Below are 21,172 nucleotides of genomic sequence, written 5' to 3'. Positions count from 1 at the left end.
GATCAAATAGCCCTCCAATATTCACTGTATAAGCTCAAACATGAAGAATGCTAGTAGAGCCTGCCTGGCAACTGTGGAACTGAACACCAGCAAGAAGCCATTGCTCTCTGAAGAGGAGGAGGGGAAAAGAAAGGGAGAAAAATCAGCAAACAAAGTAAAACAAGTTCTACTACTTTAGTTGAGGAGGAGGGGTGAAATTGGTATACAACTTATTTCAAACTCAATATGGATTCTAAATAGAAGATAGGAGCAGGAGTAGGCCATTCGACCCCTCGAGCCTGTTTCGCCAATTAATCCTAATATGTTAACAAAACTAACACATTGAAAAAAATTGATAGTCCCTACCTCATGGCTTTCACAATGGTCAAAATTTAAATCAAAAGTGACTAAGTAAGAGATCCACTTTTATCTTACACTGCTTGTCAATGTACATAGCACATACCTAACCAAGGAAGATTAGTGTTTCGAACAAGTGAAAGTTAGAGATCCATGATCAAGATATAGATTTGCAACACTGCCCGAGAGGTAGAAGAATGTCAACTCAATTCACTACTTGTCCTGTATATATGTCAAAAACCATCAACCATTGAGTAGGAGCAGTTGATCCTTTTTGACATTTTGTTCTCCATTGCTTAGTGGTTGGGTCAGCTTAGTTGGGTGGGTGGAAAAAGAGAATGCAGTCAATGAAGACAAGTTTTATGAAATGTAACATGAGCTGTCAGGTAAGGGCAACATACCGTGACATAAGCTGCCAGTCAGGGCGACATGGTGTGAGATGCTATGTGAGCTGTCAATTAAAGCAACATACTATGTGACAGAACAGGAGCCATCGGCAATAAAGGAAGGAAGCAGTGCACAGGATCATACAACAGGCTGGTCAAAACAGGATCAGTTGTCACTTTCTTAATGGCATGTAACTGTGACAAACAAATGTGGTTAATTCCCTTATTCGGTATATTGTTTTATAAGGCATCAATGTTTAACTTGTCCCAAGAGGAGGAACAAGTCTTCATTAACTGAATATGAAAAATGGAGAAGAACTGTCTGCCCACCAGTGACTCTTCAATGTCATTAACTTGGGTTCCCATAGAAACAGCAGACAGGTTTAATTTAGGAGGATGGGGCAGATGGAGCATGTGGAACACAGCAACTATTTTGACATTACCCATCTCTTTACCTTTCCTGCAGCTTTTGTCCATACAGAAAGTCATTCATCCAATAAGCACTTAATTGATATTATTTTGCTTAGCCAACTGCAATTTCCCCTCATGTTAGGATTTTTCCAGTTTTCCCACAGTCTGGGCTGAGATCACATTTGTCGTGAAACCTTTAAGTCCAGGTACAATTCTTTTTTTTGCCACCCTGCCTGCTTCTTGCTGGGGTTTGGTTCCACAAATGACAGTTGCCCTCCAATACCTCACCTAACTGACTATTCTTCACGTGTGAGACACGTTGACTGTTGACAGGATATTCTACCATGGGAGGCAGGACACTCAAGTCCAGTTATGTTGTATGTCCCCTCTACACACATGCACCTTCCAGCAAAAATGACTGAATAATGAACGGGGCAGGAATCTTGACTAATTTCCCTCTTCCCTAGTCCAGGGGAACTGACACCAATTATAGCAATCTGATCACCAGCCCAGCTGAGATCAGCAAACTTACCACAAATGGGAATCAAATTTGGCACCTTTTAGTCTGTATAGCTCAGTTATATGCTGTCTTTATTGAATTAACTATTGGCACTCAGCCACAGACTCTTAAATGGCTAGGTTCAACTTTTAATCTTTTAAAAATAATGATTACATAAAGATTACACAACCCTGGGCAAAAATGTCAAAACTTCTGTGATGCCACAAGGTCCTTTACAACTCTCGTAACATTTGACTTGGTGACTGTGAGTTATTTTAAAGTCGGAAGGGACTTTGTGATGTATCCTGTACGAGAGATGTAGGTGGACAACAACTTACATTCGTATAGTGTCTTTGATACAGAAAATGTCCCAGGGCACTTTACTGGGGGTGGGGAGGGCAAGGTGGGGGGTGGGGGGGGGGGGCGCGGGTGACAAAAATAAATAAAAAGGATAAAGGAAAGGTGCATAAACATGGTGGAAGAGTTAGGAAGGACTTAAAGGTTTGTCGAAAAGATACATTTTGAGAAGGTTTTTATAAGTGGATAGAGAAGTAGAGTAATAAAGGGTTTGGAGGGGGAGTTCCAGAGAATAGTTGGAAGTTGAAGGCTCTGTTATCAGTGCTGGGGTGAATGAAGGGCTGATGCACAGAAGGTCAAAGTTGGAAGACCGGAGGGTGCAGTAGGGGATACAGGAAACTCTCGATTTACCAGCACCTAAATAATCGGAAATCTCTGTTAACCGGCAAAATTCAGGAGTAGGTTCAGGTAAGTTTTGCTTTATATTAGTGGCCGTTCCAGGATCTGTGGCCATGTAACCGGGGTTCCTGCACCTGTTGCTATGCAACAGGGATGCCTGGATCTGTGGCCGGGGTTCCTGCACCTGTTGCCATGCAACAGGGAAGCCTGGATCTGTTGCTGTGTACGGGGCTCTCGTACCTTTTACTATACCTCTCTGTAATCCGGACTTTTTGATAAATCGGCACCATGCCGGTCCCGTCGGTGCCGGATAAAAAAGAGTTTCTGTAGAAGGCTGCAGGAGGTTGCAGAGATAGGGTGAAATGAGGTTGTAGAAGGATTTGTAATTCAATGCATTTGATGGGGGGTCGGGGGGGGGGGGGCAGCAAGCCAAGATCTGTCAGTGATGATAAAAATGATAAGGCAATCAATAGCTCAGGTCAGAATTCAGGCTGCAGAGTTTTGAACAAGTTGAAGTTATTAGAGGTTGCAGGATGGAGGCTGGCAAGGGGAGATTGTAGAAATTGAGCTTAGAGGTGACAAAAGCATGGATGAGAGTTTCAGTGGCAGCAGAGTAAGGTTTGGGCTGAGGCAGGCGATTTTGCAGAGGTCTCGCCTTGGTGATGGATATGATTTGGGGTTTGAAACGCAGCTGTGGGTCCAACACAATGCCAATATTTTGCAGTTTGCTTCAGCCTGAGTGCTGGGGAGTGTGGTAATGGCATGAAAAGGCTGCCAAGTTCATAGCAGGGGTAAAAACAATTGATTCGGTTTTACTGATAAACAGTTGGAAAATATTTTGATTTATTCAGAATTTCATGTCAATCAAGTAGTCTCACACCACAATGGTTGCTGTGGGGTGAGGGGAAGCAGTTGTGGGGTTACGCTGACCCTGTAGCTGTAGATTACATAGATTAGGAAGAAAAGAAGGCCAAGGAGAAATCCTGGGGTGCTCCGGAGATGACAGTATGGGGTAGGATATGAAGCTGGAGATAGGTTGGCTATATTTGGAGAGGTTGCAGTCGAACCCCTAATGAGAATAGTTCTACTGAGCTGTAGAATGGTAAAAAATATTCGGGATGCAAAAGTAATAAGCCCCAATCCCACTCCACCCAACACCACCACCCCGCCACCCACTGCCCCCGCCACTCCTCATTTTCAACCATAGAAACATAGAAGATAGGAACAGGAGTAGGCCATTCGGCCCCTCGAGCCTGTTCTGACATTTAATGAGATCATGGCTGATCATCCAAATTCAGTACCCTGTCCCTGCTTTCTCCCCATATCCCTTGATCCCTTTAGCCTTAAGAAATATATCTAACTCCTTCTTGAATATATTTAATAAGTTGGCTTCAACTGCCTTCTGTGGTAGAGAATTCCACAGGTTCACCACTCTCTGGGTGAAGAAATTCCTCCTCATCTCAGTCCTAAATGGCTTAGCACTTAGACTGTGACCCCTGGATCTGGACTCCCCCGCCATTGGGAACATCCTTCCTGCATCTAGCCTGTCTAGTCCTGTTAGAATTTTATAAGTTTCAATGAGATCCCCTCTCATTCTTCTAAACTCTAGCGAATATAAGCCTAATCGACCCAATCTCTCTTCATACGTCATTCCTGCCATCCCAGGTATCAGTCTGGTGAATCTTCGCTGCACTCCCTCCATGGCAAGAACATCCTTCCTCAGATAAGGCGACCAAAACTGCACACAGTACTCAAGGTGTGGTCTCACCAAGGCCCTGTACAACTGCAGCAAGACATCCTTGCTCCTGTACTCGAATCCTCTCGCTACAAAGGCCAACAGACCACTTGCCTTCTTAACCGCCTGCTGCACCTGCATGCTTACCTTCAGCGACTGGTGCACAAGGACACCCAGGTCTCGTTCCACTTCCCCATTTCCCAGTCTACTGCTGTTCAGATAATAATATGTCTTCCTGTTTTTGCCACCAAAGTGGATAACCTCGCATTTATCCACATTATACTGCATCTGCCATGCATCTGCCCAATCACCCAACCTGTCCAAATCATACTGGAGTTTCTCTGCATCCTCCTCACAGCACACACGCCCACCCAGCTTTGTGACGTCTGCAAACTTGGAGATATTACACCTAGTTCCCTCGTCTAGATCATTAATATATATTGTGAATAGCTGGGATCCTAGCACCAATCCCTGCGGTACCCCACTAGTCACTGCCTGGCACTCGGAAAAAGACCCGTTCATTCCAACTCTTTGCATCCTGTCTGCCAACCAGTTCTCTATCCAAGACACTACCTTACCCCCAATCCCATGTGCTTTAACTTTGCACGCCAATCTCTTATGCGGGACCTTATCAAAAGCCTTCTGAAAGTCCAAATAGACCACATCCAGTGGTTCTCCCTTATCTATTCTACCAGTTAAATCCTCAACAAATTCCAGTAGATTAGTCAAGCATGATTTATCTTTTGTAAATCCATGTTGACTTTGTCCAATCCTGTCACTGTTTTCCAAGTGCTCTGCTGTACATCTTTTATAATGGACTCTAGCATTTTACCCACTATCGATGTCAGGCTTACCGGACTATAATTCCCCATTTTCTCTCTACCACCTTTTTTAAATAGTGGGGTTACATTAGCTGCCTTCCAATCCATGGGAACTATTCCAGATTTATTTCCTTAATTACCCTAGGATGTAAATTATCAGGCCCTGGGGATTTATCGGCCTAACACCATTTCCTTACAAATACTGATTTCATTCAATTCCTCCCTCTCATTAGACCCTATGTTCCCCGACATCTCTGGAAGGTTATTTGTGTCCCCCTTTGTGAAGACAGAACTAAAGTATGTATTTAATTGGCCTGCCATTTCTTTGTTCCCCATTATAAATTCCCCTGATTCTGGCTGCAAGGGACCAATCTTTTTCTCTTCACATATCTATAGAAGATTTTATGGTCAGTTTTTATGTTCCCTTCAAGCTTACTCTCATATTCTATTTTCCCCCTCTTTATTAATCCCTTTGTCCTCCTTTGCTGAATCTTAAGCTGTTCCCAATCCTCAGGTTTGCTGCTTTTTCTGGACAATTTATATGTCCTCTCCTTGGATCTTATGCTATCCCTAATTTCCCTTGTTAGCCAAGGTTGAGTCACCTTTTTTGTTTTATTTTTTTGTCAAACAGGGATGAACAAATTCTGTAGTTCATCCATGCGATCTTCAAATGTTTGCCTATCCACCATCAACCCTTTAAGTAACATTCCCCAATCCATCCTAGCCAACTCGCGCCTCATACCATCGTAGTTTCCTTTATTTAAATTCAGGACCCTATTCTCTGAGTCAAGTACTTCACTCTCCATCTTAATGAAGAATTCTATCATATTATGATCACTCCTCCCCAAGAGGCCTCGCACAACAAGATTGCTAATTAATCCTTTCTCATTACATAATACCCAGTCTAAGATGGCCTGATCTCTAGTTGGTTCCTCGGCATATTGGTCGAGGAAACTGTCCCGTATACACTCTAGGAATTCCTCCTCCACAGTATTGTTACTAATTTTGTTAGCCCAATCTATATGCAGTGTAAGAGTCATGAAAGTTTAAGAAAGAAAATACTTTAAAATATTGGTTAAATAGTATAATACAGTTAATTTACCTGACTGACTTATTGTATTGAGAAACCCCCTATTTTCTTGTTCCAGTAGTATAGTCTGAGATACCCCCTTTATTCTTGCTACAATGGTACAGTCCTTAAGCTTGTCACATGGTATCCAGCCATTTTACAGTTCAAGCTCCACGAGGCTAGAGAGAAGGTAAAGGCTTTGATGGCTGGAGCAATACAGTTTTTGACCGTGTTCGTTTAAACGTGTTTTGCTTTGTAATTCTGTTTGTAAAGTGTTACAGTAAACAGTTTAAAGACAAAGTTACATTTTGGAACGTTTTATTTCGACACGCGTCTACTCGTTGTTAAAGGCCTCAAAGCTCAGTGGCTGCATGTTTGGAAATTACGAAGCGCCACTACATGCAGATTAAAGTCACCCATGATAACTGCTGTGCCCTTATTGCACGTGTCTCTAATTTCCCAGTTAATACCATCCCCAACCTCAGCATTACTGTTTGGGGGTCTGTATACAACTCCCACTAACGTTTTCTGCCCCATGGTATTTCTCAGCTCTACCCATACAGATTCCACATCATCAGAGCTAATATCCTTCCTTACTATTGTGTTAATCTCCTCTTTAACCAGCAATGCTACCCCACCTCCTTGTCCTTTTTGCCTGTTCTTCTTGAATATTGAATACCCCTGGATGTTGAATTCCCAGCCTTGGTCACCCTGGAGCCATGTCTCCATAATTCCAATTACATCATATCCGTTTACATCTATTTGCGCAGCTAATTCATCCACCTTATTACGAATGTTCCTCGCATTAAGTCACAAAGCCTTCAGGCTTGTTTTTTTAGCACTCTCAGTCCTTTTAGAATTATTATTTACTGTAGCCCTGTTTGATTTACACCCTTGATTTCTCTGCCTTCCACTTCTGCTTTTCTCCTTCCTGTCTTTTGTTTCTATCCTTGCTTCCCTTTCCTCTGTCTCCCTGCACAGGTTCCCCATGCCCTGCTATTTTACTTTAAATCCTCCCCAACAGCACTAGCAAACACTCCCCCTAGGACATCGGTCCCGGTCCCGCCCAGGTGCAAACCGCCCAGTTTGTACTGGTCCCACCTCCCCCAGAACCAGTTCCAATGTCCCAGGAATTTGAATCCCTCCCCCTTGCACCATTCCTCTAGCCACGTATTCATCTGAAATATCCTTCTATTTCTACACTGACTAGCATGTGGCACTGGTAGCAATCCTGAGATTACTACCCTTGAGGTCCTATTTTTTAATTTACCTCTTCAACCTTCTTGCAATTTGTGACAAATTCCTTATAACATCTTAAAACTGTTATGGTTGAAGACATAGTGAATAAAGGCCTACCTGGATCAAATCGTTAATCAGACTTGCTCCCGAGGCTCACAAAATAATGGCAATTTCGGTGAGATCCCAGAAGGCTGCTGGTGCCTGTGAAGCTGCTCCCCAGAATTCAGGGCCTTTAGAAAGAGGAAAGAAATGAGAAATTACAAATGGTCAAACAGTGAAACAGTTTTGTTTCAAATCTGGCTGAGGTGCTTTTGAAGACCTGCCATAAGTTCCACCATCTTGCTTGGGGTATATTTGAGCATTAACTTTCAATAATCATAGTTATCTAATTTGTTGTCGGATCTGTTGCTCTGATGAGTGAACATTGGTCAGAAGGCAGTAAAACCAAAGTTTTATTTTATGTTCTTTTGGTCATTGAATGGCATTACCATTGTCGAATCCCCCACCATCAACATCCTGGGGGTTGCCATTGACTGGAAACTTAACTGGACCAATCACATAAATACTGTGACTACAAGAGCGGGTCAGAGGCTGGGTATTCTACGATGAGTGTCTCACCTCCTGACTCTCCAAAGCCTTTCCACCATCTACAAGGCACAAAGTCAGGGGTGCAATGGAATACTCTCCACTTGCCTGGATGAGTGCAGCTCCAACAACACTCAAGAAGCTCGACACCATCCAGGACAAAGCAGCCCACTTGATTGGCACCCCATCCACCAGCTTAAACATTCACTCCCTCCACCACCGGCACACCGTGGCTGCAGTGTGAACCATCTACAGGATGCACTGCAGCAACTCGCCAAGGCTTCTTTGACAGCACCTCACAAACCCACGACCTCTACCACCTAGAAGGACAAGGGCAGCAGATGCATGGGAACACCACCACCTCCAAGTTCCCCTCCAAGTCACACACCATCCTGACTTGGAAATGTATCACCGTTCCTTCATTGCCACTGGGTCAAAAATCCTGGAACTCTCTCCCTAGCAGCACCATGGGAGTACCATCACTACGGGACTGGAACGATTCAAGGTGGCGGCTCACCACCACCTTCTCAAGGGCAATAAATGCTGGCCCTGCCAGCAACGCCCACATCCCATGAACGAATAAAAAAAAAGTTTAATGTCAACGGAATCCATTAGTGCCAATAGTCAGTGTTCTATTGCATTTTTCCAATTGCTCTTTTTCCCCTTCTCTCCTCTCCTGGTGGGACAGATACCTATAGGGTACAGTTCCCCTCCTAACCCAGGGATTAAGAGAACAATTTAGCACTTAAACTGCTATACTGGTTAAGATCAACTAACTCAGCATAGACCAAGGATCAGACCTGGTACCTTCAAGTCTGCATAGCTCAGTGCCTTTACCACAGAGCCACCAGAAGATCTGATTCCATTTTCTTGATGCATGAGGGAGTCCATTCTTAAGAACTTTCAACTGTAGGACAGGTTGAGCATCCCGAATCCGGCAACACTCGAGCCCAGGTAATGATATTTCCGGACTTCGGACATCAGAAACACGTTCCGAGTCTGGAAATGTCTGGGCCCAGGTTGCGATATTTCCGGTTTTCCCTCAGAGTGCCCGGGTTCCGGATCATTTTACGAATTTTAGAACTCCGGATTTTGGAGGCTCAACCTGTATTATTGCTGCAGTTTTATCAACAAATAGTTGGAAATATAGAAGGCATATTTTCCTCAATTTCCTTGGGCTTTGATTGTTTATGCTGATTTACATTTAATTTTCATTCAGGTGGATGTTGATGAGATTCTCAGGCAATTTTGGTATAAATTTCTGTTGGCAAAATCGGCATAATTTTGACACAAGTCAGTTCGAAGAAATTCTGGCCCATGGTACTGCGTCCGTCATGAACATACATTGATTTTATTTCCTTGAATGCTTAGCACTTCTTTCTTCTTAGTTGGTTAAATATCTTTTTTTTCCCTCATTGTTTAGCTTTCTGTTTCTTTCTCCAAATTAATCATTGCTTTACTTTAATTATTCATCAATCATATTACACAAAACCTTTCTCCCCAATCAAGAACACCCTAAGAACAATTCTAAGGAATATCCTCTGTGACAGTTCCTAACCAAACCTATTATATATGCTAAAAAATACATTTTGTCACATTATTAATACGTAAAAAATTATTTCTCAAAAGAAAATCGCAACCTTACCCATAAAGTGGCTACCTTCTAACTGCTCTGTTGTCTTCCGACCAAAGAAAATCAATAACTTTGATCGTGACTTCATCCTCCCCTACCAGTAGACAGCAACACATAGCTCCAGTACCCCAGGATCCACCCCCACTCAGGCCTAAAATGAATGAATAAAGTGCAACAGACCAAAGCCACATGTGTGTTAATGATTCGGCCCCTCTAGTCCTGGCTCTGGCTGCTCACAACTTCCCCATGGCTCTCTGACTCATCAGCTCCCCAAGAGTGTTGTACATTTTCAACACAACATCCACCAATTTATTCTTCACTAATTTAGCACCATAATGGAGTATTCTATTTGCTTTGTTGATTGCTGCTCCACAGTGATTGGACATACAAGTATCAGTGGAATTGTACTGCCTGAATGATTTTATTTTCTAAATGTAATTCTTTTTTAAATCAACCACAGTGTGAGGAAGGTAACGTTTACATCTGACTGCATTTAGCAAATGTGTCATAAAAATCTTATTAGCTGCAGAAGATGTGTCTTTTCCTTGATAATGTTTTTCTCTGACACGCTGACAGATATCATCTGCACAATCTGTTGAGATCAGATGTTCGGTGTCACCTTTAGCTATTTGCCCTAACACAGATTTATGACACAGGATATTACACGCTGAGCAGCAGAATCTGCTTTTTTTTTTCTTGAGCAGTGACCTCCTGTATTGATATTACGGGAGATCCACCAAAGAAAATAGGGGAAGGAGACCCACTCTGTGTTCACATCTGTATACAAGTGTTCACTCATGATTTTGTTAACCAACAGTGGATTGTACCCTGTTGCATTGTGTGTCATTTACCAAGAGTGCAAGGAAAGGGGGGGGGGGAAGTCTCTCTCCCTGCTGAGAAATTATTTAAACAACAAGTATTTTTCAACCTCCAATTTTCTCTGCTCTGGCGCTGAAGGCATTGGGGGGGTGGGGGTGGGGGTGGGGGGGGCGGTGAAATTGGCACAAAATGGACAATAGCGAAAGGTCAGCCTGTTTTACACCTCTACAACAAAAAGAAAATACTGCAGATGCTGGAAATCTGAAATAAAAACAGAAAATGCCAGAGATACTCAGCAGGTCAGGCAGCATCTGTGAAGAGAGAAACAGAGTTAACGTTTCAGGTCGATGACCTTTTGTCAGAACTGGAAAAAAGCAGGAAATGGAACAGATTTTTAAGCAAGTGAAGAGGCTGGGAAATGGGGGAGGGGATGAAAGAACAAAAGGGAAGGCCTGTGATAGGATAGAAGGCAGGAGAGATTGAGAGACATTAAGAGATATTCAAGGCAAAAGGAGATGGTAATGGGACAGGTTAAGAAACAAAGGATGGCTCTAGATGAAGTGTAAATTGCGCTGGCAGAATGGAAGACAGCTGCCTTGTGGGAGAGAAGAATAGAACAAAAGTGTGGATAAAAAATATATATATGATGGGGGCCGGGGTTATGATCTGCAGTTGTAAAACTGTTTTACACCTCGCCTGATTTTCCTTTCCATTGACCAATAGAAAAATAAACCGTTTCCTGCTCTCGTCCCGAACTTGACAATTTCATTCACTTTGCCTCCAATTTCCACCCTTCCCACACCTTCACATGGTCCATCTCTGACTCTTCCCTTCCCTTCCTCGACTTCTCCGTCTCCATCTCTGGGGATAGGTTATCGACCAATATTCACTACAAGCCCACTGACTCCCACAGCTACCTGGACTACACTTCCTCCCACCCCGCTTCCTGTAAGGACTCTATTCCATTCTCCCAGTTTCTCCGTCTCCGCCGTATCTGCTCCGACGGTGCCACCTTCCACACCAGTGCTTCAGACATGTCTTCCTTTTTCCGCAACCGAGGATTCCCCTCTACCGTGATTGACACTGTCCTCGACCGTGTAAGTTCTATCTCCCGCACTTCTACCCTCACCCCTGCCCCTCCCTCCTGGAACCACGATAGGGTTCCCCTTGTCCTCACCTTTCACCCCACCAGCCTCCACATTCAACGGATCATCCTCCGGCATTTCCGCTACCTCCAAAGTGATCCCACCACCAAACGTATCTTCCCCTCCCTTCCCCTTTCAGCATTCCGCAGGGACCGCTCCCTCCGAGACACCCTAGTCCACTCCTCTATCACTCCAAACAGCCCTTCCCCTTTGAATCACAGACAGAAACCCCACAGTGCAGATAGAGGCCATTTTGGCCCATCGAGCCTGCACCGACACATATCCCACCCGATCCCCGTAATCCCTACACCAACACATATCCCACCCTATCCCCGTAACCCCACGTATTTAATCCCCCTAACACTAAGGGTCAATTTATCATAGCCAATCAACCTAACTCGCACATCTTTGGACTGTGGGAGGAAACCGGAGCACCCGGAGGAAACCCACGCAAACACGGGGAGAATGTGCAAACTCCACACAGACAGTCGCCCGAGGCCGGATTCGAACCCGGGTCCCTGGCGCTGTGAGGCAACAGTGCTAACCACTATGCCACCGTGCTGCCTGGCACCTTCCCGTGCAAGCGCAGGAGATGTAACACCTGCCCCTATACCTCCCCCCTTCCCACTGTCCATGGCCCCAAACACCCCTTCCAGGTGAAACAGCGATTTACTTGTACTTCTCGCAATCTAGTATACTGTATTCGCTGCTCATGATGCGGTCTCCTCTACATTGGGGAGACCAAACGCAGATTGGGTGACCGCTTTGCGGAACACCTCCGTTCAGTCCATAAGGGTGACCCCGAGCTTCCGGTCGCCTGTCATTTTAATTCACCGCTCCATTCCCACTTGGACCTCACCGTCCTTGGCCTCATGTATTGTTCCACAGAAGCTCAACGTAAACTCGAGGAACAGCACCTCATCTTCCGATTAGGCACTCTGCAGCCTTCCGGACTCAATATCGAGTTTAACAATTTCAGATCATAACCTCGGCCCCTATTTCATTTTTTGTTGTAATTTTTCCACTCCTTTCCCCCCCACCCCCTTTCCTTTTGTTTCTCTCTCACACCTGGCAGCTATCTCTTGCCCTGCCAGTACGCTTTACACCTAATCTCAGCCTATTACCATCTCGTCTAACTTCTAATACCTTTAATTGTCTCTTTTTTACTTCTTTTGTTTCTTTTATTCTTTTGTCCGATCGCAGCCCTGCCTCTGATCTATCTTTTCTTTCCAGTTTTGAAGAAGGGTTTGACCCGAAACGTCAACTCAAATTTCTGTCCACGGATGTTGCCTGACCTGCTGAGTTTTTCCAGCATTTTCTGTTGTTATTTCGGATTTCCAACATCCGCAGTATTTTGCTATCGGAAAAGTAAATCGGCTTGGGTGTATGATGGGCTGCCGATTGACTGTCGGTGGCCCTCTAGCGCATCACCCAATTTGTCATGGTTCATGCATGAGCCCAGAAAATAAGTGTTGTCAGGCATTTTTGCTGTGAGAACCTGATGCTATCTTTACATACGCAAAAGGCTGGCTGCTAAATAAAAGGATAAATTCACTAATCCTGTGCTCCCACCAGGGAACAACGTTGAAGGGAGATAAGGCTACAACACTGCAGTGCCAATTCTCCATTCTATGCTCCTGTCACGTTTCAGGATCTTTTAATCATTTTTTCCCTCACAGAAAGGGTTTGGTAATAAAAAAAGAGTCACCTTTAAATGTTGCGTTTTAAAGCATGGTAGTTAAGATGGTAATAAGATAGCATTGATGATATTTCTCCATACAATGTAAATAATAAGCAATTCATTAGCCTGCCTTAGCAATTAAAAAAAACACAATTTCTGGCTGTGGACAGGAGGAGATAAAAGATGAGGCAAGGGACATCGGCAGTCAGTCAGGGTTTTGAAACAGAAAGCTGTGAGGCAGTCAGGTCCAGCGAATGCAGTCAGGTCCTTCAAACAGAAAGCTGTGAGGCAGTCAGGTCCAGCGAGTGCAGTCAGGTCCTTCAAACAGAAAGCTGTGAGGGGAAGCTTTCATCAGGCTGAGAAATAAAACGGCTAGGAGTTATTATTGGCAATTTTAAGTTTTGGCCGCTCGTTATACCTCAATCCCGATTTTCATTATGAAAATCAGGAGAGGTGTATTATAATGGGCAGCAGATCCGATATCACCTTGTTTGCACTACAGGTAGACTATCCTTTATCCGAAAACCTTGGGACCAGCTGTGTTTCGGTTTTCGGAATTTTTCGGATTTCAGAAGGTTTTCATCTCCGTATCTGACAACAAACACTGTTGCTTAGCAACAGCTTGTAAACACTTGGGCCCTGCCTTGGAAGCGTCTCTGAAGCTGTTGCTAAGCTACAGAGACTCTTTCCACAGCCTGACTGTTTAAAAAAATGCTAGGGGAAGAAAAAAAATGCTAGGGGAAGAAAAAAAGCCTAACAAAACGGCTGCTGATTTCTGCCGTTAGATCGAGGTTTCCGGCTCCCCCTGCTCCGTATCTGAATTCCTTGACTTAGCGGGGGTCTGGGGCTCGACTGCCGCCACCAGTTGTGGGAAAGCCGGATATCGGCTGACTCCTACACTAAGCTGGCCCGCAAATCAGGTCGGGGGGGGGAAGAAAAGACTATTGGACGGGCCGCTGCAGCTATCGGACGGGCCGCTGTATTGTTGGGTTCACTCTCCCGGTACCTCCTTCACACTGCCCGGCTCGGCCTGCAATCTCCTACCCAGGAGGGAACTCTGTGACCCTCTGCCCTGCTCACAGGGAAAGGCAGAGCTCCCGGACCACTCCTGTCATGTTTGGCGCCACTCGGATCATGTCGTGCGCATGACTTACGCTCCACGAAAAAACTTTCGGTTTTTAGAGGTTTTCGGTTTTCAGAAGTGCGGATAAAGGATAGTCTACTTGTATCACCAAAAATTACAACTAACCAATAATAATGATATATATGCGGAAGTGTTGCATGTTCATTATTTTACATTATTACGCAAAGACATGTTGAGCTGATTTGAAACAAATAAATTTGATCTTAAATGTTGCTCTGTATGTTTGCGTGTTGTGACATAAAGCATCTTAATGCTTCGTATCTGGCCTCGCTTTACCAAATGCTTGCTGGGCGTGCCTTCGGAGATTGAAAAAGCACAGGTCATTGACCGGAAACATTAACTCGGTTTCTCTCTCCGTGGATGCTGCCTGACCTGCTCAGTATTGCCAGCATTTTCTGTTTTTATTTGAAAAAGCATTCGTGTGAAAATCACAGATTGTGGCGACACGCCACCACTGGACACAATCCGCTCACGGCGGTACGGACAGTTTAAGCAGACGCCCCCAACCGGGGGCCCTTTCCTCCAGCAACTTGTTTCCCACAGGGACAGGCTGCCGGGAGCACTTCCTGTCTGGGGAGTATTTAAGTCAGGCGCGGGCTCTTCCAGTTCCTGTTTTGCCATGAGGCTGAAATAAAAAGCTGTACTGTTTCACTGGCTCTGGTCTCGACTCCCACATTTGCCGCGGTATCTCAACAAGATCTCCAATTCAGATCACAAGGGGAGACTATTGGTACACCCCTCAGTTACGCAATCAAAGAAGTAGATTTTAGGCAGTGCAGGCGCACCCCAAAACGTAAGACGTTCAGACCACTTACGGGAGTGACAAGCACTGCTATACCTGAGAAAATGTCAAAGGCAAGACACTAAACTTGTAACAGCTCCCTTCAATTGTAGTTCCATGCTGTGAACGTGGGATCACTGAATTTAACCGCCAGTACATTATAACAGTGACTACACTTCAAAAAATACTTCATTGGCTGTAAAGTGCTTTGGGACGTCTGGTGGTCGTGAAAGGCGCTATAGAAATGCAAGTCTTTCTTTCTTTCTCCTGTACCATGACATGCCATTGATGCCATTCAACTGAACACTGAAATAGTGGCAAATAAAAATCCTCCACCATTCGCAGTTGTAATCAATTGAAGTGCCTTGACTGCAACCCCCACTGAGGCCTACTAAAAAAAACAAGTGCGAATACATAATTTTCACCAGTGTAATTGCGTTAATCAGGCATTAAGCTTTATACTGAGCACATCATGGAATGAGCTGATAATGGGGTGAAGTGGGAACAGAGTGAGAATAAGGATTTCGAAAACTTGAACTTGGTGACAGTGAAAATTAGCTGCAAAGAGGGAAGAAGGTGTTAAGTAGATTATCTGATAGTAGTATAAACTTTAAAGTACAACAAACTAACTTAACCAACTAGATCAGCAGATAATGCAACCTCATCCAGTCAGCAGGAACCAGGTGGGTTATGGTCGGACACCCGGTCGATGGAGAGCAAAATGGGCTTGGGTATAAAACAAGCGGCGATCAAACCCGCCCCATTCCCGGAGGGCGGGCTAGGTTAAAATCAGGGCTCATCTTTCAATGTATTGTTGAGGGTTGATGTTTGCTGGAGGACTGGAGAGTAGCCAATGCAGTACCAATTTTTAAAAAGGAAAACAGCGCTAATCCAGGTAGTCACGGGCAATGTTCCCTGTAAGCTGCACTTTGATCTGCGCGGCCTGTTTCATTTAATGCGCCGTTCCTTTAAATTTCTCCGCATGCACGGTATTTACAATGTAAAAGCTGGTGAGTGCCCTGCGCGGGGCCTTTCCCATTACTGCACGGCCACACAACTTAGAGGGAGCATTGTCACAGGCTTTTTTGCTGGCACTCCGATCCCTGATGGCCCAGCTGGGCCCCGGGTCATGCTGCGCTAGGCCCCTCCCCTTTAATAAGGGGAGGAAGGCCTGCAGTACCGTGGCGCGACGTGCTGCAGTGCGTGGCTCTGCGGCACGTACCGGCGTGAAATTCACTCGCAGCGCACCAAGAGGGAGGCGTTGTGCTTCCAGTAGCGCCCCGCCTTCCTCTTGGGGCGCTACCAGTGAATTTCGGGCACGGGGGTGCTAACTTTTTCGAGGTGCTAAAAGTAGTGCCCCGGCTAAGTTAGCGCCCCAAAGGGGGCGCAACCCAATCTTTCCCCCTTGGAGTTGTGATTCTGTTGAGAGGGAGTTCAGTTCTGTTGTAAAATTCTGACAAAAGATTCAAATGTTATACCATTGCACCCCAGTAAGGGGAGCCCTACTAACCTTTCTGAACAGTGTTTTAAAGGCAGCCTCAGGTTATATTTTCCCCATTGAACTCTTGTTGCTTAACAAGTATAGACAGATTTATTTTAACAACAGCTCATCTCTTCATAGTTACTTCAGTGGGTAAATGATAAAGTGTGCCCCGTCTCAGTCTGTGAACTTCTTAAAATACAAGAAACTCTGACCTACGAACCTGATGTCTTTTCATGGTTCGAGTTTTCAGTGGGGGTGTGTGGTGATTATTCCTTGTTTAGTAAAAGTATTGTGATTGGTTGTTTGTTAACTGCCTTGGGATATATGTTGTAATCTCATTGGTAGTTGATGATCACATGATGTGTTGTGGCCACCTTAAATTCAGTTCTTTTCCAGCTTTGGTTGGGACTGGATGTGGGAAGATGTGCTGCAGATTTTAAAGTTAATAAAGCCTAGCTTTGGAAGGCAAATCTATTCTTTATTTCAATTTATTAACTTTATGTTCGAATGGAGCGATATCTTCAACCAGAACGATTCAAGGCTGACCCCAATTCTGCTGGAGTGGATGATAAATGGAAACATTGGTATTGTACATTTAAAAACTTTTTGGGCGTGTTGGATCAAGAGTCTCTAAATAAGCTGAATATGCTGATCAACTACATTGCTCCGGATGTATATAAATATATTTTGGACTGTAAAACTTATGAAGTGGCTATTTCTACATTGGAAAAGATTTTTGTTAAACCAAAGAATAAGGTATTTGCACGTCACCTTCTATCTGCCCGTAGGCAGCAGGTGGGAGAATCTTTGGATACTTATTTACAAGCACTTCGGTGCCTTAGTGTTAACTGTAATTATAAGGCCGTGACGGCTGAAGAATATAAGGAAGAATCGGTACGGGATGCTTTTATTAATGGATTACTGTCTAGATCAATTTGTCAGCGGTTGTTAGAAAATAAGACTTTGGATCTTAAAAGTGCTTTTGAGCAAGCTTCTACATTGGATGTGGCTCAGAAGTTTGGATTCTTATGCTCTTTTTAATCGGCCTGCGACTATGGTTTCGGCAGTTTCGGATGAAAAGGAATTATGTGGACTTAATGGGAGTGGTTTACTAGATTCTGAAACAGTTTCTACTTCGGCGGCTGTTGCCTCTAGGATTCAGAAGTGTTATTTTTGTGGGAATATCCGGCACCCTTGTCTGAGGTGTCCTGCTCGGGAGGCTGTGTGTAGTAAATGTGGCAAGAGAGGTCATTATGCACGCGTGTGCAAATCATCAGGTTCAATTACCTCCTCCTCTCCTGGTGTGGGAGGGCTCTCCTCCACCACCTCCTCTGTGACTATTCAGCCTTTAGATAGGGCGTTTATTGCATCAATTTCTGCTGCATTTGCTCATGGCCTAAACAAAGCTATAGTTACGGCTCAAGTTAATGGGTTGGAAGTGAAGGCCCTTATAGATACGGGCAGTACTGAGAGTTTTATAAGTCTTCAGTTTGCGAAGGAGAAGCATTTGAAAATTTCGCCTGTTACGTATCAGGTGTGTATGGCTCAGATGACCCTTACTTCACAAATAGCTGGTTGTTGCTTTGTGAAAATGATTCTTCTAGGTAATACGTATACTGATATACGCCTATCTGTTTTGCCTAATCTCTGTGCGGGTATTTTGATTGGACATGATGTGCTTCAGTTACACGAGTCTCTTAGTCTTTCATTTGGAGGGACTAAGCCACCTTTATCTATTTGTGGATTAACCTCTTTATCTATTCCTCCATTATCACTTTTTTCCAATTTGATGTCGGATTGTAAGCCAATTGCTACCAAGTCAAGAAGATATAGTAGTCAGGATAGAGAATTTATTAATTCTGAAGTTCAACGTCTCTTATTGGAAGGAATCATTGAACCTAGTTGTTCGCCTTGGCGAGCACAGGTAGTTGTCACGACTAACGAGAGACACAAGAAACGAATGGTGATAGACTATTCCCAAACTATTAATAGGTATACTCAATTAGATGCGTACCCTTTGCCTAAGATTGATGAGCTTATCAACAAAGTATCTCAGTATAAGGTTTTTAGCACTATTGATTTAAAGAGTGCTTATCATCAGATTCCTATTGTTAAGAAGGATCAACCATATACGGCCTTTGAGGCTGGTGGAAAGCTGTATCAGTTTTGCCGAATACCATTTGGTGTTACTAATGGTGTTGCTTGTTTTCAACGGGCAATGGATGCTTTTATAAGTGGTAACTCCCTCTCTGACACCTTTTCATACTTAGATGACATCACAGTGTGTGGCAAATCAAGGGTGGAGCATGATTCTAATTTAAAAAGATTCCTTCAAGCTGCGGAAAAAGTTGGTTTAACTTTTAACAAAGAGAAATGTATCTTTTCGACTACTGAGGTAAATCTATTGGGGTATATTATCTCGGGAAACAAGATTAAACCAGATCCAGAACGTTTGCGACCATTGATTGATTTACCTTGTCCTACTAATTCTAAGGCTTTGCAATGAGTTGTTGGACTGTTTTCTTATTATTCTAATTGGATTGCAAATTTTTCACGGAAGATCCGGCCTCTTATTCGGGTTACGACATATCCTCTATCATGGGAGGCCAGGACATGTTTTGAGAATTTTAAAAAGGATATTTTAGGAGCAGTTGTGCATTCTATTGATGAGCAGGTTCCCTTTGTGATCGAGACGGATGCTTCGGATTTTGCAATTGGGGCTACTCTGAACCAAAATGGAAGACCTGTGGCCTTTTTCTTACGTACTTTGAACAATAGTGAAAAAAGACATTCTTCAATAGAGAAAGAGGCATACGCAATAGTAGAAGCATTGCATAAATGGAGACATTATTTATCGGGGTGACATTTCACGTTGGTAACTGATCAAAAATCTGTGTCCTTTATGTTTGATGTTAAACATTTTGGAAAGATCAAAAATGATAAAATAATGAGATGGAGGATTGAGTTGGCATGTTACCATTTTGACATAGTTTATCGTCCGGGGAAGGATAATGTTGCTGCTGATGCACTGTCGAGGGCTTATTGTTCTGTGATTCACGGAGATACGCTTATTAATCTTCACAATGCCTTATGTCATCCTGGGGTTATGAGGATGATACACTTTGTACGCAGTAAGAACTTGCCTTTTTCAGTTGAAGACGTCAAGCGGATGACTTCATCATGTTCTATCTGTGCTCGGTGTAAACCGAATTTCTTTAAGCCTCAACGAGCTCATCTTATAAAGGCTACTTCTCCTTTTGAACGTTTGAGCGTCGATTTTAAGGGGCCTCTTCCTTCAACTACTCAACCGATATATATTTACTGTTGTGGATGAGTTTTCAAGGTTCCCTTTTGCTTTTCCTTGTGCAGATGTATCAGCTGCTACAGTTATTAAATGTCTGACTCAACTTTTTGTCATCTTTGGGATGCCTGCGTATATCCATTCGGATCAGGGAAGTTCTTTTATGTCTTCCCAGTTGAAGGAATACCTCCAGAGTCGGGGAATTTCTACTAGTAGAACTACCCCGTATAATCCCCAGGGTAATGGACAGTGCGAACGATACAATGGGGTGATCTGGAAGGCAGTTATGTTGGCTTTGACATCCCGGAACCTTAAGAATACACAGTGGGAAATGGTACTGCCTGATGCCCTGCATTCCATTAGATCATTGCTTTCAACGGCTACGAATGTGACCCCCCATGAAAGGCTCTTTAACTATCCGCAGAGATCTACTACGGGATATTCGGTACCTTCATGGCTTACTATGCAGGGACCTGTGCTGCTTCGACGCCATGTTAGATTGTCAAAATATGATCCTTTGGTGGAGGAGGTGGAGCTGTTGGAGGCAAATTCCTATATGCTCATATTCGATTCCAAGATGGGAAAGAAAATACTGTTTCAATTAAAGACTTGGGGCTAGATTTTCAGTTGCTTGCGCCAGCAGTTAGCGCCTTAAGAGAAGTGATTTTCGGGCGCTATGCGTGTAGCGCCCGGGCGCAGCGCAGTTTGCGCCCCGCCCCAAATTAAGTTGCCCGTTAGCGCCGGCGCAAAGTTTAGTGGCCGCCCGGATGCGCGCGCAGAAAATGACGTCACATCCTCGTGCAACGCCCTTTGGCCGCCCCGAATCCAAACTTCAGTCGGACCGCCCCATTGTGCGGCTGGCGTCCAGAGCGTTTGCAAAATGGAACGCAACACACCCTGGGGAGCGCAAATTAAAGGGCACTCCTCCTGCACTATAAAAGGCAGTCTGCATGTGTTGTGTGGAAGGATCCAGTGTGTTGTTGTGAACGGTGTATTTTCCTCCTCCTCCTGCTGTTTTCCCCCCCAGACTCTGCCTTTGAAAAAAACACATGCACCCTTCCCCTTTAAGAGCTCACTGGCACCAGAGTGTCTGCCGTGCGCTGCGCCCGAGCTCGGGTGTTGCACTCTGCACCGCCGGCTTAGCGCCTAAAGATAGTAGTGGAACGCCTCTTTTAGCGCTCCACCAACCTCTTAGGGCGAAGCCACTGAATTTCCGGCAACGGGGCGCTACTTTGGGGCGGGCGCTAAGGTTAGCGCCCCAAAACTGTCTATACTGAAAATCTAGCCCTTTGTGGGGGCCAGCCCTCTTCTGAGGATATTAACAATAGTCATGATTCAGATAATGTGGATGCTGTTACAGATACTACGAATATTTCCAATCCGATTGCAGATAATTATACTTCTATTA

At 44.3% G+C, this 21,172-nt stretch overlaps 1 protein-coding gene across 1 annotated transcript in view; it reads right to left on the bottom strand.

The window, feature by feature from the left end:
- tenm1 (teneurin transmembrane protein 1) overlaps positions 1 to 7,418 on the bottom strand; it is a 1,268,320-nt gene extending 1,260,902 nt beyond the window's left edge. Inside the window, exon 1 of the mRNA XM_085999260.1 lies at positions 7,310 to 7,418. The gene's annotated coding sequence lies outside the window, so the exon portion shown is untranslated. The remainder of the gene's footprint in view (positions 1 to 7,309) is intronic.
- Positions 7,419 to 21,172: the final 13,754 nt, after the last annotated feature.

Source organism: Somniosus microcephalus, chromosome 1, assembly GCF_052327205.1.
Source record: "Somniosus microcephalus isolate GS21.2 chromosome 1, FLI_Smic_1.0, whole genome shotgun sequence".
In the NCBI taxonomy this organism is placed as follows: domain Eukaryota; kingdom Metazoa; phylum Chordata; class Chondrichthyes; order Squaliformes; family Somniosidae; genus Somniosus; species Somniosus microcephalus.
This window is presented reverse-complemented; position numbering and strand designations above follow the sequence as displayed.